The 12,227-nt window shown below is 46.7% G+C and overlaps 1 protein-coding gene across 1 annotated transcript in view; it reads right to left on the reverse strand.

Annotated features, from left to right (window-relative positions):
• The window catches only part of LOC142570780 (alcohol dehydrogenase class-3-like), a 705,744-nt gene that overhangs the window by 564,837 nt on the left and 128,680 nt on the right, over nt 1–12,227 (reverse strand). The window lies entirely within an intron of this gene.

The following is a 12,227-nucleotide window of genomic DNA, read 5'->3' on the forward strand; positions in this document are numbered from 1 at the left end:
AGAAGGCCTCAAGAGCGAGTCTGGAACAGGTGTTGCCGCTCGTCCCAAGAATAGTAGTCGCAGAAAATCGAGCGTCGCAACTACACGCGCTAACATGATCCACCAAATATGCGCACTTATCCTCTTCTTTCTTTAATTTTTGCGCATGTTCCCTTAAACTGTCATACACACAACGCGCGGTTTGAACAATGTAGAGCTGCCCACAAGGGTGCAAGGGGATTGCATAAACAGCCCCTCTGTAGCACTGAACAAAGGGCTTCTCATGCCTCGAGCGGCAGCGCCGCATGCTCTTACAGCAAACTCGAGAACACAGCTTCGAAAGCTTGTTGGGCGCAAACAAAGCATATGAATACCATGACGGTTAGCAACCTTTTTAAGGTTGTGTGACACCTCGTGTACGTAGGGAATAACCTCTGGTCTTACCTTCGGTGGTTCGACCTCTGCTCTCGCCCTTCGTGCTCCAAGCTTTACTTTTTGCAGAAGAGACTGTACTATAGCGTTGATGACCGTCAAAGGGAAACCAACTGCCAAAAGGCGTCCAACTTGCCACGTAGTAGTGACGGTAAAGAACACGGTAGCAATATTGCGAATGACGAAACTAACTTTTTTTGGACGAGCCTTCGCCCACAATAACGATAGCGGCAACACAGTCGGTGGTCGTTGAAATCTGATGTACAGTGCTCACGGAATGAAACGCGTTTATTTAGGGCTAACTAATGCGCATACTTTCGTTTCCACCGGCTGCAGTTCCTATCGCATCGACGTAATTTTGGCGCGTGCACTTAGATCGAAGTCCGCGTCATCTTTGGTGACCAGATTCATGGTGACATGACATGGTACTCTCGAGTACTTGGCACATATGCGGGGTTACACTAAAGGCTGCCTGTCGCATTTCATTCCGTGAGCACTGTACTGGTCAAACGCATCGACTTTTCTACACGAGCCATCCCAGGGTCCAGAGTAATCGATGGTGCCCGCGTGTCCTCTAGAAAGTTCCACACAATTCGCGTTGCACATGCAGTCAAATTGCACAAGCTTCGGGGAAAACAGAACCATCGATAACATTCGAGAAATTTCCGATACATTCGGGCGCGTCCCTCACAGTGCGATAACATTTGTTCGACGGTGAAGAGCACTCACCTGAAAAAGATAAAGTCCACGTGTAACGGCTACTCTCTCGAAAATCCTCGTACCGATGCTACAAACATAACAGGAGCGGGAAACACAAACCATTTTTTATCAAAGAAACAGTCCAAAGTAACACAGTCCAAACAAAAAGAAAGTCCAAAAGTGCACTTATGTAAAGTCCCAATGTTCATTAGCGCTGGTAGAACGGCTTAAGTCGCACAACCTGGACTATTTCAGGTCACGAGCGAAATGCCGTCTGGTACGACCTCGTGAAATACTGAAGATACTAAAATACTGAAAGATATCTATAGCGGCTCCACAGCCACCGTACTCCTACATATAAAAAAGCAACAAAATCCCAATAATTCCACAGCCACTGTAGTCCTGCATAAAGAAAGCAACAAAATCCCAATAAAGAAAGGCGTGAGGCAGGGAGATACGATCTCTCGAATGCTATTCACAGCATGTTTACAGGAGTTATTCAGAAACCTGGATTGGGAAGAATTGTGGATAATAGTTAATGGAGAATACCTTCGTAACTTGCGATTCGCTGATGATATTGCCTTGCTTAGTAACACAGGCGACCAATCGCAATGTATGCCCACTGACCTGGAGAGGCACAGCAGAAGAGTGGGTCTAAAAATTAATCTGAAGAAAACTAATGTAATGTTTAACAGCCTCGGGAAGAAAACAGCAGTTTACGCTGGGTAGCCAGGCACTGTAAGTGGTAAGGGAATACAGCTACTTAGGACAGGTAGTGACAGCGGATCCGGATCATGAGACTCAAATAATCAGAAGAATAAGAATGGGCTGGGGTGCGTTTGGCAGGCATTCTCAGATCATGAACAGCAGGTTGCTACTGTCCCACAAGAGAAAAGTGTACAACAGTTGTGTCTTACGAGTGCTCACGTAAGGGGCAGAAACTTGGAGGCTTACGAAAAGGGTTCTACCTAAATTGAGGACGACGCAACGAGCTATGGAAAGAAGAGTGATGGGTGTAACGTTAAAGGGAAGCTGAAGAGACTGTCGAATTCAATAAGACGCTCTTATATGGATGCGGGAACCTTATAAACCATTTAGGTAAAATTTGGGGGTTTTTTCAATTAGGAGCGACGTAATCGTCGGTTAAAATTGCGCTGTAGCTCCGCCCCCCGTCGAATGCCGTGCGCTGCTGCTGACGCTGACGATGCGAGCAGAGACCGGAAACCGCGGTGTTGTGACGTCAACACTAGTGTTCCGTTCCTTCGCAGCCTCCGCGACCGTGCCTGACCGTGCTTGTTTCTGCGTGCGTGCCATCGCAATCTGCTTCGATCGACCCTGCATTCCTTTGTTGGTGCGTCTGCGTGTATCTAGAGTGGTAGTATACGGCCAGCCCTGCGATTCGGCCTGCGCAGTTGCTGTATACGGCCACAGAATGAGAGAGGGCTACTTGCCGCTAGCAGGCTTTCAAACGCAGCGCGAAAAGATCGGAGCAACGAAAACAAAAACGGCACGAGTGCGGACTGACTGATGATGACTGGTGTTGGAAGGCCTTATACACCTTCTGTTCAGCACGCTGAAGAGAAGGTGTATGTTTACCTCCCGCCCTTGACGCAGGTGTTCGTCGCAAAGCGCCGCGAATTTTCTATTTGTACGTGTGTTGTAAAACAGCCTGCATGCAGCTACCATAACGCAGTGCAAATGTAGAGTTTGCATGTGCTGGAATGCCGGCGCACGCCAGGACGCTACGCTCCCCCCTTCTCTCGCGCACAGCGAGAAACCGACCGTCTCACGTAGCCGACGGAATTCGCCGCCTTTACGACTTCGGTTACGAGTAGTGTGCGGATGGCGCACAGATGAAGATCACTACTCGTACTGCATGAACCGGGAAGCTTTTCACGCGTTTAAACCGTCTTTTTAGATTGCCGACAGCTTTGGACAGCGCACAAATGCCGTCGATCGCATCCCCGCTTACGTTCCACGAGGAGGCATGCAGGAACACAACACTACAGTTGTTTGACCGGAAACGAGCTCACTAGATCTGCGAAAAATCGGCGAGATCACTAGATCGCTTTGCAAAAAAGATACTCTCCAAAGAGCATTTCCAACACGAGGAGATCCCAAAACTTCGTTTTCGTTCGCGTCGAAAGCACTGTTCGCACCAGCATCGTTTGCTTCTTCGAGAGGCCGGCTCTTCGCAATCGGCTCGTACATGTAGGGAGTAACGCCGAACTCCTGAAAAAAACGCAGTCTCTCTAAATTTTCCATTACCGTCTCAGAAAAACACCTCCAAACTACCTGGTACCGCGCTTCATGTGTAGCAGCAGCGGTCGGTTCGGACGAACACTAGTGTTGACGTCACGAGGCGTCCGACCAATCACAGGCGGAAACGAGACGCGCGAGCGGGGCGTGTCCGCTGCTGCACTTTTCGTGGAAATAAAATATATTTGCGCTTTCTTTCGCTCAATTTCGATACGATATTCGAATTCGGAGGGTTGAAAACTAGTATGTACAGATGTTCACTCATTGTTTCTGGAAAACCTTTCAGCTTCCCTTTAAGGGATAACAAAAGAGCACATTGGGTAAGGGTACAAACGTGAGTTAATGACATTTTACTTGAAATCAAGAAAAGGAAATCGGGGGGGGGGGCATGGGCAGGACATGTAATGAGGAGGGAAGATAACTGATGGTCATTAAGGGTTACGAACTGGATTCCAAGGAAAGGGAAGCGTAGCAGGGGGCGGCAGAAAGTTAGGTGGGTGGATGAGCTTAAGGAGTTTGCAGGGACATCATGGCCACAATTAATACATGACCGGGGTAGATGGAGAAGTATGGGAAAGGTCTTTGCGCTGTAGTGGGCGTAACCAGGCTGATGTTGATTTTGATGATGACGGCCTCAGCGTCGACTGCACCATTGCGTCGATTATCTTGTATGGCCCGAAATAGCGGCGTAAAAGCTTGTCGCTAAGTCGTTGTCGGCGTATTAGGGTCCAGACCCAAACATGGTCGCCGGACTGGTACTCAACGTAGCCTCGTCGAAAGTTGTAGCGTCGGCTGTCGGTCCTCTGCTGATTCTTGATCAGCAGGGGGGCGAGCTGTCGAGCTTCTCCGGCGCGCTGAAGATAGGTGGCGACGTCGGTTGTCTTCGTCGTTGTCATGCGGCGGCTTGGCATCGAGAGACGTAGTCAGATTGCTGCCGTAAACTAGCTTGAACGGCGTGATCTGTGTTGTTTCTTGCACCGCCGTGTTGTAAGCGAATCTTACGTACGGCAGGACTGCATCCCACGTCTTGTGCTCGACGTCGACGTATATTGCTAGCTGGTCGGCGAGGGTCTTGTTCAGGCACTCCGTAAGACCGTTTTTCTGCGAGTTGTAGGCAGTTATCTTCCTGTGGCCTGTCTGACTGAATTGCAGAATTGCTTTGTTGAGCCTCGCTGTAAAAGCGATTTCTCTGTTCATGATGAGGACTTTTGGGGCGCCATGTCGCAGCAGAATTCTCTCGACAAAGAATTTTGCCACTTTGGCTGCGCTACCTTTAGGCAGAGCTTTTCTTTCAGCGAATCAGGTGAGATAGTCCATCCCCAGAATGATCCACTTATTTCCGGATGTTGACGTTGCAAATGCCCCCAAAAATCCATCACGATCTGCTGAAATGACCGGCAATGAGGCTCGATCGGCTGTAGTAAGCTTGCTAGTCTTGGCGGTGGTGTCTTGCGTCGCTGACACCCTCGGCATATGTCTTGACAAAACGGGCGATGTCGGCGGTCAGGCACGGCTAATACCGTTCCTGTATCCTCGATAGGGTCCGGGGGAATCGGAGGTGTACAGCGGACGGATCGTCGTGTAGAGTGTGCAGTACTTCTGGAGGCAGAGCTGAGGGAATAACAAGAACGTAATTGGCGCGGACTCGTGCAAAGTTCTTTACGAGTAAGTGCTTTTGAACCGAGAACGATGACAATCCTCGCCGCTTAATTGCCCTAGGGACAACGTCGATACTCGACAAGGCTTTTTAGCTCCGGGTCTGCTCGTTACTCTCCAGTGAAGTGTTCCGCGCTTATTATTCAAAGGAAGGCGTTGTCATCCTAGTCACCTTGCGGCGACGGGTAAATGGTAGCGCGTGTGAGGCAATCGGCATCATAATGTTCTCGTACGGACGTGTGGATTACAGTGATGTCCTATTTTTGCAGTCTGAGGCTTCACCTCGCCGGCATTCTGAAGGTTCCTTTAAATTCGGTAGCCACCACAACGTGTTATGGCCGCTTAAGAACGACTTCGAACAGCCTGCCATATAGGTAAGGGCGGAATTTCACTGTAGCCCAAATGATGGCCAGCCATTCCTTTTCGGTCGTAGAATAGTTGCCTTGCGCTTTTGACAGTGACCGCCTAGCGTTAGCTAACACACGTTCAGGTCCGTCTTTCCTCTGGACTAGGACGGCACCGAGACCTAGGCTACTGGTGTCAGTTTGGATTTCTGTATCGGCGTCCTCGTCGAAGTGCGCAAATATGGGCGGTGACTGCATGCGTCGTCTGAGTTCTTGAAATGCGTCGTCCTGCGGCGTTTTTCACTCGAGCTCGACATCACATTTAGTTAGATGTGTCATCGGCCCAGCCATGCGAGAAAAGGCCTTGACAAATCGCCTGTAGTAGGCACACATCCCAAGGAATCTACGCACTGCCTTCTTGTGGATGGGATGCAGGAACTTTGCGATGACAGCTGTAATCAACGGATCCGGGTGGTCTCCAGTTTGCTGATGACGTAACCCAGGAATAGAAGCTCATCGTAAGCGAAGCGACACTTTCCCGGCTCCAGAGTGTGCCCTGATAACTTGATGGCCTCTAGTACTGTTCTAAGCCGCCTAAGGAGATCGTTGAAATTTCCAGTGATGAGGACGACGTCATCCAACTAAGCAACTAACCACTTCAATCATGCTCACACCGTGTACAATGACGCGCTAGAACGTTACAGGTGCCGAGCACAGTCCGAATGGCGTGAATTTGTACTCGTAGAGGCCGTCTGGCGTGAGGAAAGTGGTCTTTTTGCGATCTCTCTCGTCAACTTCTGTTTACTACTAGCCAGACTTGAGATCCATCGACGAGAAGTATTTAGCGTTGCAGAGCCGATACAATTCGTCATCTGTCCCCGGAAGGAGGTATACATCATTCTTAGTGATCTTGTCCAGTCGACGATAATCCACGCAGAAAGGTAAGGTTCCGTCCTTTTTCTTCATCAAGACTACAGGAAATGCCCAAAGGCTTTCCGACGGCTGGATCCGATTGCAAAGGCTTCGAAGACAACGGAACCATAGATAACATTCGAGAAACTTCCGATGAGTGCGGGCGCGTGCCGCGCCGAGCGATAAGATTTGTTAGGCGATGAAGAGCGCTCATCCGAAAAAAGGTCAGCAAGCTCTCGTGTCACTATCCGTGGAAGCAAACGAGGATGTAAATCACTCTCAACATTAGTGGCATGTCATGAAACCAAGCAAGAAAATGTGCCCCCACCGAGACAACTCAGTCCTAAGGGCCCGTACATGGTCAATCCGCCCTCCGTTCCGCCCTAACCCGCCCGCGTGCGGACGCCCAAAAGGCGGATGGTGTCGCAAAATTCGATGCACGCTCTATCCGCTAGAGCGGATCACATGCGCACTCCTATTGGGCGACGTGGCCTGTTGACAGCTGGCAACCGTTTGGCGGAGCAAAGGTGTTCAAAGTTGGCAACGACCTTTGACAGCAGACGGCACTGGCACATTTTTGCAGATGTGATTTCAAGTTTCCGCCGTCCCGGTGAAAATCTGACTCTAGGCTGCCACATCCTGTTCTGCAGCCGTATGTGTTGCATTGGCACCGTCATCCTTCTTCGAAACATGGCATAGTCGTCTGATCTGCGCCATCTTTTACATGTGTATTGCAATCGCATCACGTCGCAGCACGCGACGTATTCTTAGGCGATTACTTTCAGTGCGCGCTGCTTTGGCTTGTTCAACAAAACCGCTCTAATTATCCAACGTCCTGCGTTCTGCTTCACGCGAAACTGATAGTGTCGGCGGAAGCGCGGTGGCGCGGTTTCTGTAGTGCTAGTGACAGCTTGCAAGAATACGGAACACACGCACATCTGTCGCGGAATGCATTTGCGTAGGTCGCCAAGACACACCTTTTTACCACTGAGCACGCGTGTAAGGCTCCGAGTACAGCTTGCTGGTATACGCTTGCTCGTGCTTTTTTTATACTCTGCCAATTTTAAGAGAGTGCTTAAGGTGGTTGGATGCATGGAATGCCTTTTCCTTTTTTTACAGATATAAAGGCACCAAAGATGAGGCATGAAACATGCACCTTAAAATTTTATACTTGCTGCTTGTAAACTTTCCATGCACCTTAAAATTTTATACTTGCTGCTTGTAAACTTTCCAAACAAAATATAACCTTAAATGATGTGGTCAGCGAGGAATGAAGTTCTCACCGTGTGCAAAAAGGTTGTTCATAAGTGTTAACTTCATGCAGCAAGGAATTGAAGGTTAAGCAGTGAGTGTACAATTCATTATGACTGGCTTAAAGCAATATGTATGTATAGCGGTGACCTTATGCAGATATATGTATACTCATGAGATGTTTCCAAGGGGAGTATTTATTTCAAAGCATATAATTTACATTGCTGATAAGAAAACTCATTTTGAGTGAAATCGAACAATTGCATTCTTTGCTGACAGCCTGGATGGCCAATATGTTGCCACCTTACTACTTAACATACCTACTTTAACATTTCAACTATGTACAAACATTACCAAAGCGCACAAAATTAAGCACTACCTTGACAGGCATGCTCCCTCTCTCCCCCATTTCACCAAACAAGGATGCTCGACTTGAGACTGTTTGACACTGTCAGCATCATACATGCGTGTTCTATTGATTGCTCTACATATAAAAAATAAGCTCTACTCAGGTTATATGAGTTAGTTGGGCATGGGCTGCATGTGGTTTATGTATTCATGCAGTAACAACCTAGCTAGCTCATGCGCAGCTATATTTTAGGAAAATGAAAAATGCATAGCACAACATAAACAGCTGGTGAGTCAGTCCCTGTATTTAATAGAAAGCAAACCGAGATTATCAAGTGTAGCTAGCAGTGAGTTCAGTGACCTATTGTGGTGTAAAAAGGTTGTAGTTACTAGTTTTGTGTTTGTCTTTCTTAATGAGTTGCTGTTTTAACATGCAAATGGCAATGAAATGAAGGCACATAGGGCGGAAGACAGGGCCACACAAACAGTGAGGAAACATTCATTGCCATTTCTTTATTTGCCTAACAAACCAGCGAATAGTTCCTTAGGTTCAGTTTTGTGAGTAATGCACAAGGTGTTCTGCGTAAAACTGAAATATTGTTGTACTCCATTACCTATTCACTATTCGGGTAGCCAATGAATGATACCCCCTTTAGCACTGTGAGAGCACATAATTGGCAGTCAAGAGGCTGCAGTGGCCCAGCCTCTGTGCCAAATGTAAGAATGTTCCAGAAGAAAGCATGGATACTGGTGTATTGGGTATGCATTTGCATCTACTATTCAAATGCGCAAAAGTAATCTTCCATTCCTTGATGCATTGCTCACCATTGTACAGACCTTGTCTCAGCGTTTTGTGTGTGCAGTAATATAAATTGGCAAATCAAAGCTGTGGCTATTCAGCAAACTGGAAGCAACTTTGCTTGTGGTTTAGATAATGTAATGCTCCTACATATGGGTCAGCTTAGTATTATCAGCCGCTTTGTTTACTAGTCGTTCACTGTTATGCCTGGGCTATACAGTGCCACTGGACAATGCTGTATACCTGCAGACATGGTAGAACAGCTTGGCTATGCACAAGCATTCCTTTACATTGCGCTTAAGTTAAGGTGGTGTAGATTTGCTCTCAGAATGTGCTTATAAGCATAGCTGCTGAGCATTCAAAAAAGCGTTTGAAATGTAAGGTGGATACTCAGTTTTGCAGGTGTGACATATTACATTTATAGTGCAAGGACACATTGATCGACAGGAAGGATACCACACAAATCCTTGTGTTGGGACCTCGCAGTCACAATGCAAGTAGTTTTCTTTGGTTTCTGGCTATAAACATGTGATGCAATCTGTAAATTCAAAACTGTATTAAGTAAACTAACTTAACACTAGCATCACATAGCTAACCTAACATAAAACTAAGGTATACTCATTTTTTGTCACATCAGCTCATTGTCATCATCATGATCATCAGCCTGATTACGCCCACTGCATGGCAAAGGCCTCTCCCATACTTCTCCAACAACCCCGGTCATGTACTGATTGTGTCCATGTCGTCCCTGCAAACTTCTTAATCTCAGAGCTGAGATGAAACAGCGCGAAAAAGACGAAGGCACAAGGAAACAAATACCACAGACAAGCGCAGTATGTACCAAGTAGCCCTCATCAAGATCTTACTAATGCAAATTTCTTAATCTCATCCGCCCACATAACTTTCTGCCACCCCCTGCTACGCTTCCCATCCCTTGGAATCCATTCTGTAACCCTTAATGACCATCGGTTATCTTCCCTCCTCATTACATGTCTTGCCTATGCCCCCCCATTTCGTTTTCTTGATTTCAACTAAGATGTCATTAACTCGCGTTTGCTCCCTCACCCAATCTGCTCTTTTCTTATCCCTTAACGTTACACCCATCATTCTTCTTTCCATAGCTCGTTGCGTCGTCCTCAATTTAACTAGAACCCTTTTCGTAAACCTGCAGGTTTCTGCCCCGTATGTGAGTACTAATAAGACACAGCTATTATACACTTTTCTCTTGAGGGATAATGGCAACGTGCTGTTCCTGATCTGAGAATGCCCGCAAAACGCACCCCAGCCCACTGTTATTCTTCTGATTATTTCCGTCTCATGTTCCGGATCCACCGTCACTACCTGCCCTAAGTAGATGTATTCCCTTACCACTTCCAGTGCCTCGCTACCTATTGTAAATTGTTGTTCGCTTCCGAGACTGTTAAACATTGCTTTAGAATTCTGAAGATTAATTTTAGACCCACCTTTCTGCTTTGGCTCTCCAGGTCTGTGAGAATGCATTGCAATTGGTCCCCTGAGTTACTAAGCAAGGCAATATCATCAGCAAATCGCAAGTTACTAAGGTATTCATCATTGACTTTTATCCCCAATTCTTCCCTATCCAGGTCTCTGAATACCTCCTGTAAACACGCTGTGAATAGCATTGGAGATATCGTATCTCCCTGCCTGATGCCTTTCTTTATTGGGATTTTGTTGCTTGCTTTATGGAGGACTACGGTGGCTGTGGAGCCGCTATAGATATCTTTCAGTATTTTTACATCCGGCTCGTCTACACGCTGATTCCGTAATGCCTCTGTGACTGCTGAGGTTTCGACAGAATCAAACGCTTTCTCGTAATCAATGAAAGCTATATATATAAGGGTTGGTTATATTCCGCACATTTCTTTATCGCCTGATTGATAGTGTGAATATGGTCTATTGTTGAGTAGCCTTTACAGAATGCTGTCTGGTCCTTTGCTTGACAAAAGTCTAAGGTGTTCATTATTCTATTTGCGATTACCTTAGTAAATAGTACTTAGTAAATAGTAAATAGTAGATCGGTCTATAATTTTTCATGTCTTTGGCGTCCCCTTTCTTATGGATTAGGATTATGTTAGCGTTCTTCCAAGATTTCGGTACGCTCGAGGTCATGAGGCATTGCGCATACAGGGTGGCCAGTTTCTCTAGAACAATCTGCCCACCATCCTTCAACAAATCTGCCGTTACCTGATCCTCCCCAGCTGCCTTCCCCCTTTTCATAGCTCCCAAGCCTTTCCTTACTTCTTCCGGCGTTACATGTGGGATTTAGAGTTCTTCTAGACTATTCTCTCTTCCATTATCGTCGTACTGCATAAATCTCTATAGAACTCCTCAGCCACTTGACCGATGTCATCCATATTAGTAATGATATTGCCGGCTTTGTCTCTTAACGCATACATCTGATTCTCGCCAATTCCTAGTTTCTTCTTCACTGCTTTTAGGTTTCCTCCGTTCGTGAGAGCATGTTCAGTTCTATCCATATTATACTTCCTTATGTCAGCTGTCTTACGCTTGTTGATTATCTTCGAAAGTTCTGCCAGTTCTATTCCAGCTGTAGGGTTAGAGGCTTTCATACATTAGCGTTTCTTGATCAGATCTTTCGTCTCCTGCGATAGCTTACTGGTATCCTGTCTAACGGAGTTACCACCGACTTCTATTGTACACTCCTTAATTGTGCCCACAAGATTGTCGTTCATTGCTCCAATACTAAGTTCCTCTTCCTTAGTTAAGGCCGAATACCTGTTCTGTAGCTTGATCTGGAAATCCTCTATTTTCCCTCTTACCGCTAACTCATTGATCGGCTTCTTATGTACCAGTTTCTTCCGTTCCCTCCTCAGGTCTAGGCTAATTCGAGTTCTTACCATCCTGTGGTCTCTGCAGCGCTCCTTGCTGAACACGTCCGCATCTAGTATGATGCCAGGGTTAGCGCAGAGTATGAAATCTATTTCAATTCTAGTCTCGCCGTTCTGGCTCCTCCACGTCCACTTTATGCTATCCCGCTTGAGGAAGAAAGTATTCATTATCCGCATATTATTCTGTTCCGCAAACTCTACTAATAACTCTCCCCTGCTATTCCTAGTGCCTATGCAATATTCCCCCACTGCCTTGTCTCCAGCCTGCTTCTTGCCTGCCTTGGCATTGAAGTCGCCCATCAGTATAGTGTATTTTGTTTTCACTCTACCAATCGCCGATTCCACGTCTTCATAGAAGCTTTCGACTTCCTTGTCATCATGATTGGATGTAGGTGCGTAGACCTGTACACCCTTCATTTTGTACCTCTTATTAAGTTTCACAACAAGACCTGCGACCCTCTCGCTAATGCTATAGAATTCCTGTATGTTACCAGCTATATTCTTATTAAGCAGGAATCCGACTCCTAGTTCTCGTCTCTCCGCTAAGCCCCGGTAGCACAGGACGTGCCCGCTTTTTAGAACTGTATGTGCTTCTCTTGGCCTCCTAACTTCACTGAGCCCTATTATATCCAATTCACTGCCCTCTAATTCCTCCAATAGCACTGCTAGACTCGCCTC

Source organism: Dermacentor variabilis, chromosome 2 (genome assembly GCF_050947875.1).
Source record: "Dermacentor variabilis isolate Ectoservices chromosome 2, ASM5094787v1, whole genome shotgun sequence".
In the NCBI taxonomy this organism is placed as follows: Eukaryota; Metazoa; Arthropoda; class Arachnida; order Ixodida; family Ixodidae; genus Dermacentor; species Dermacentor variabilis.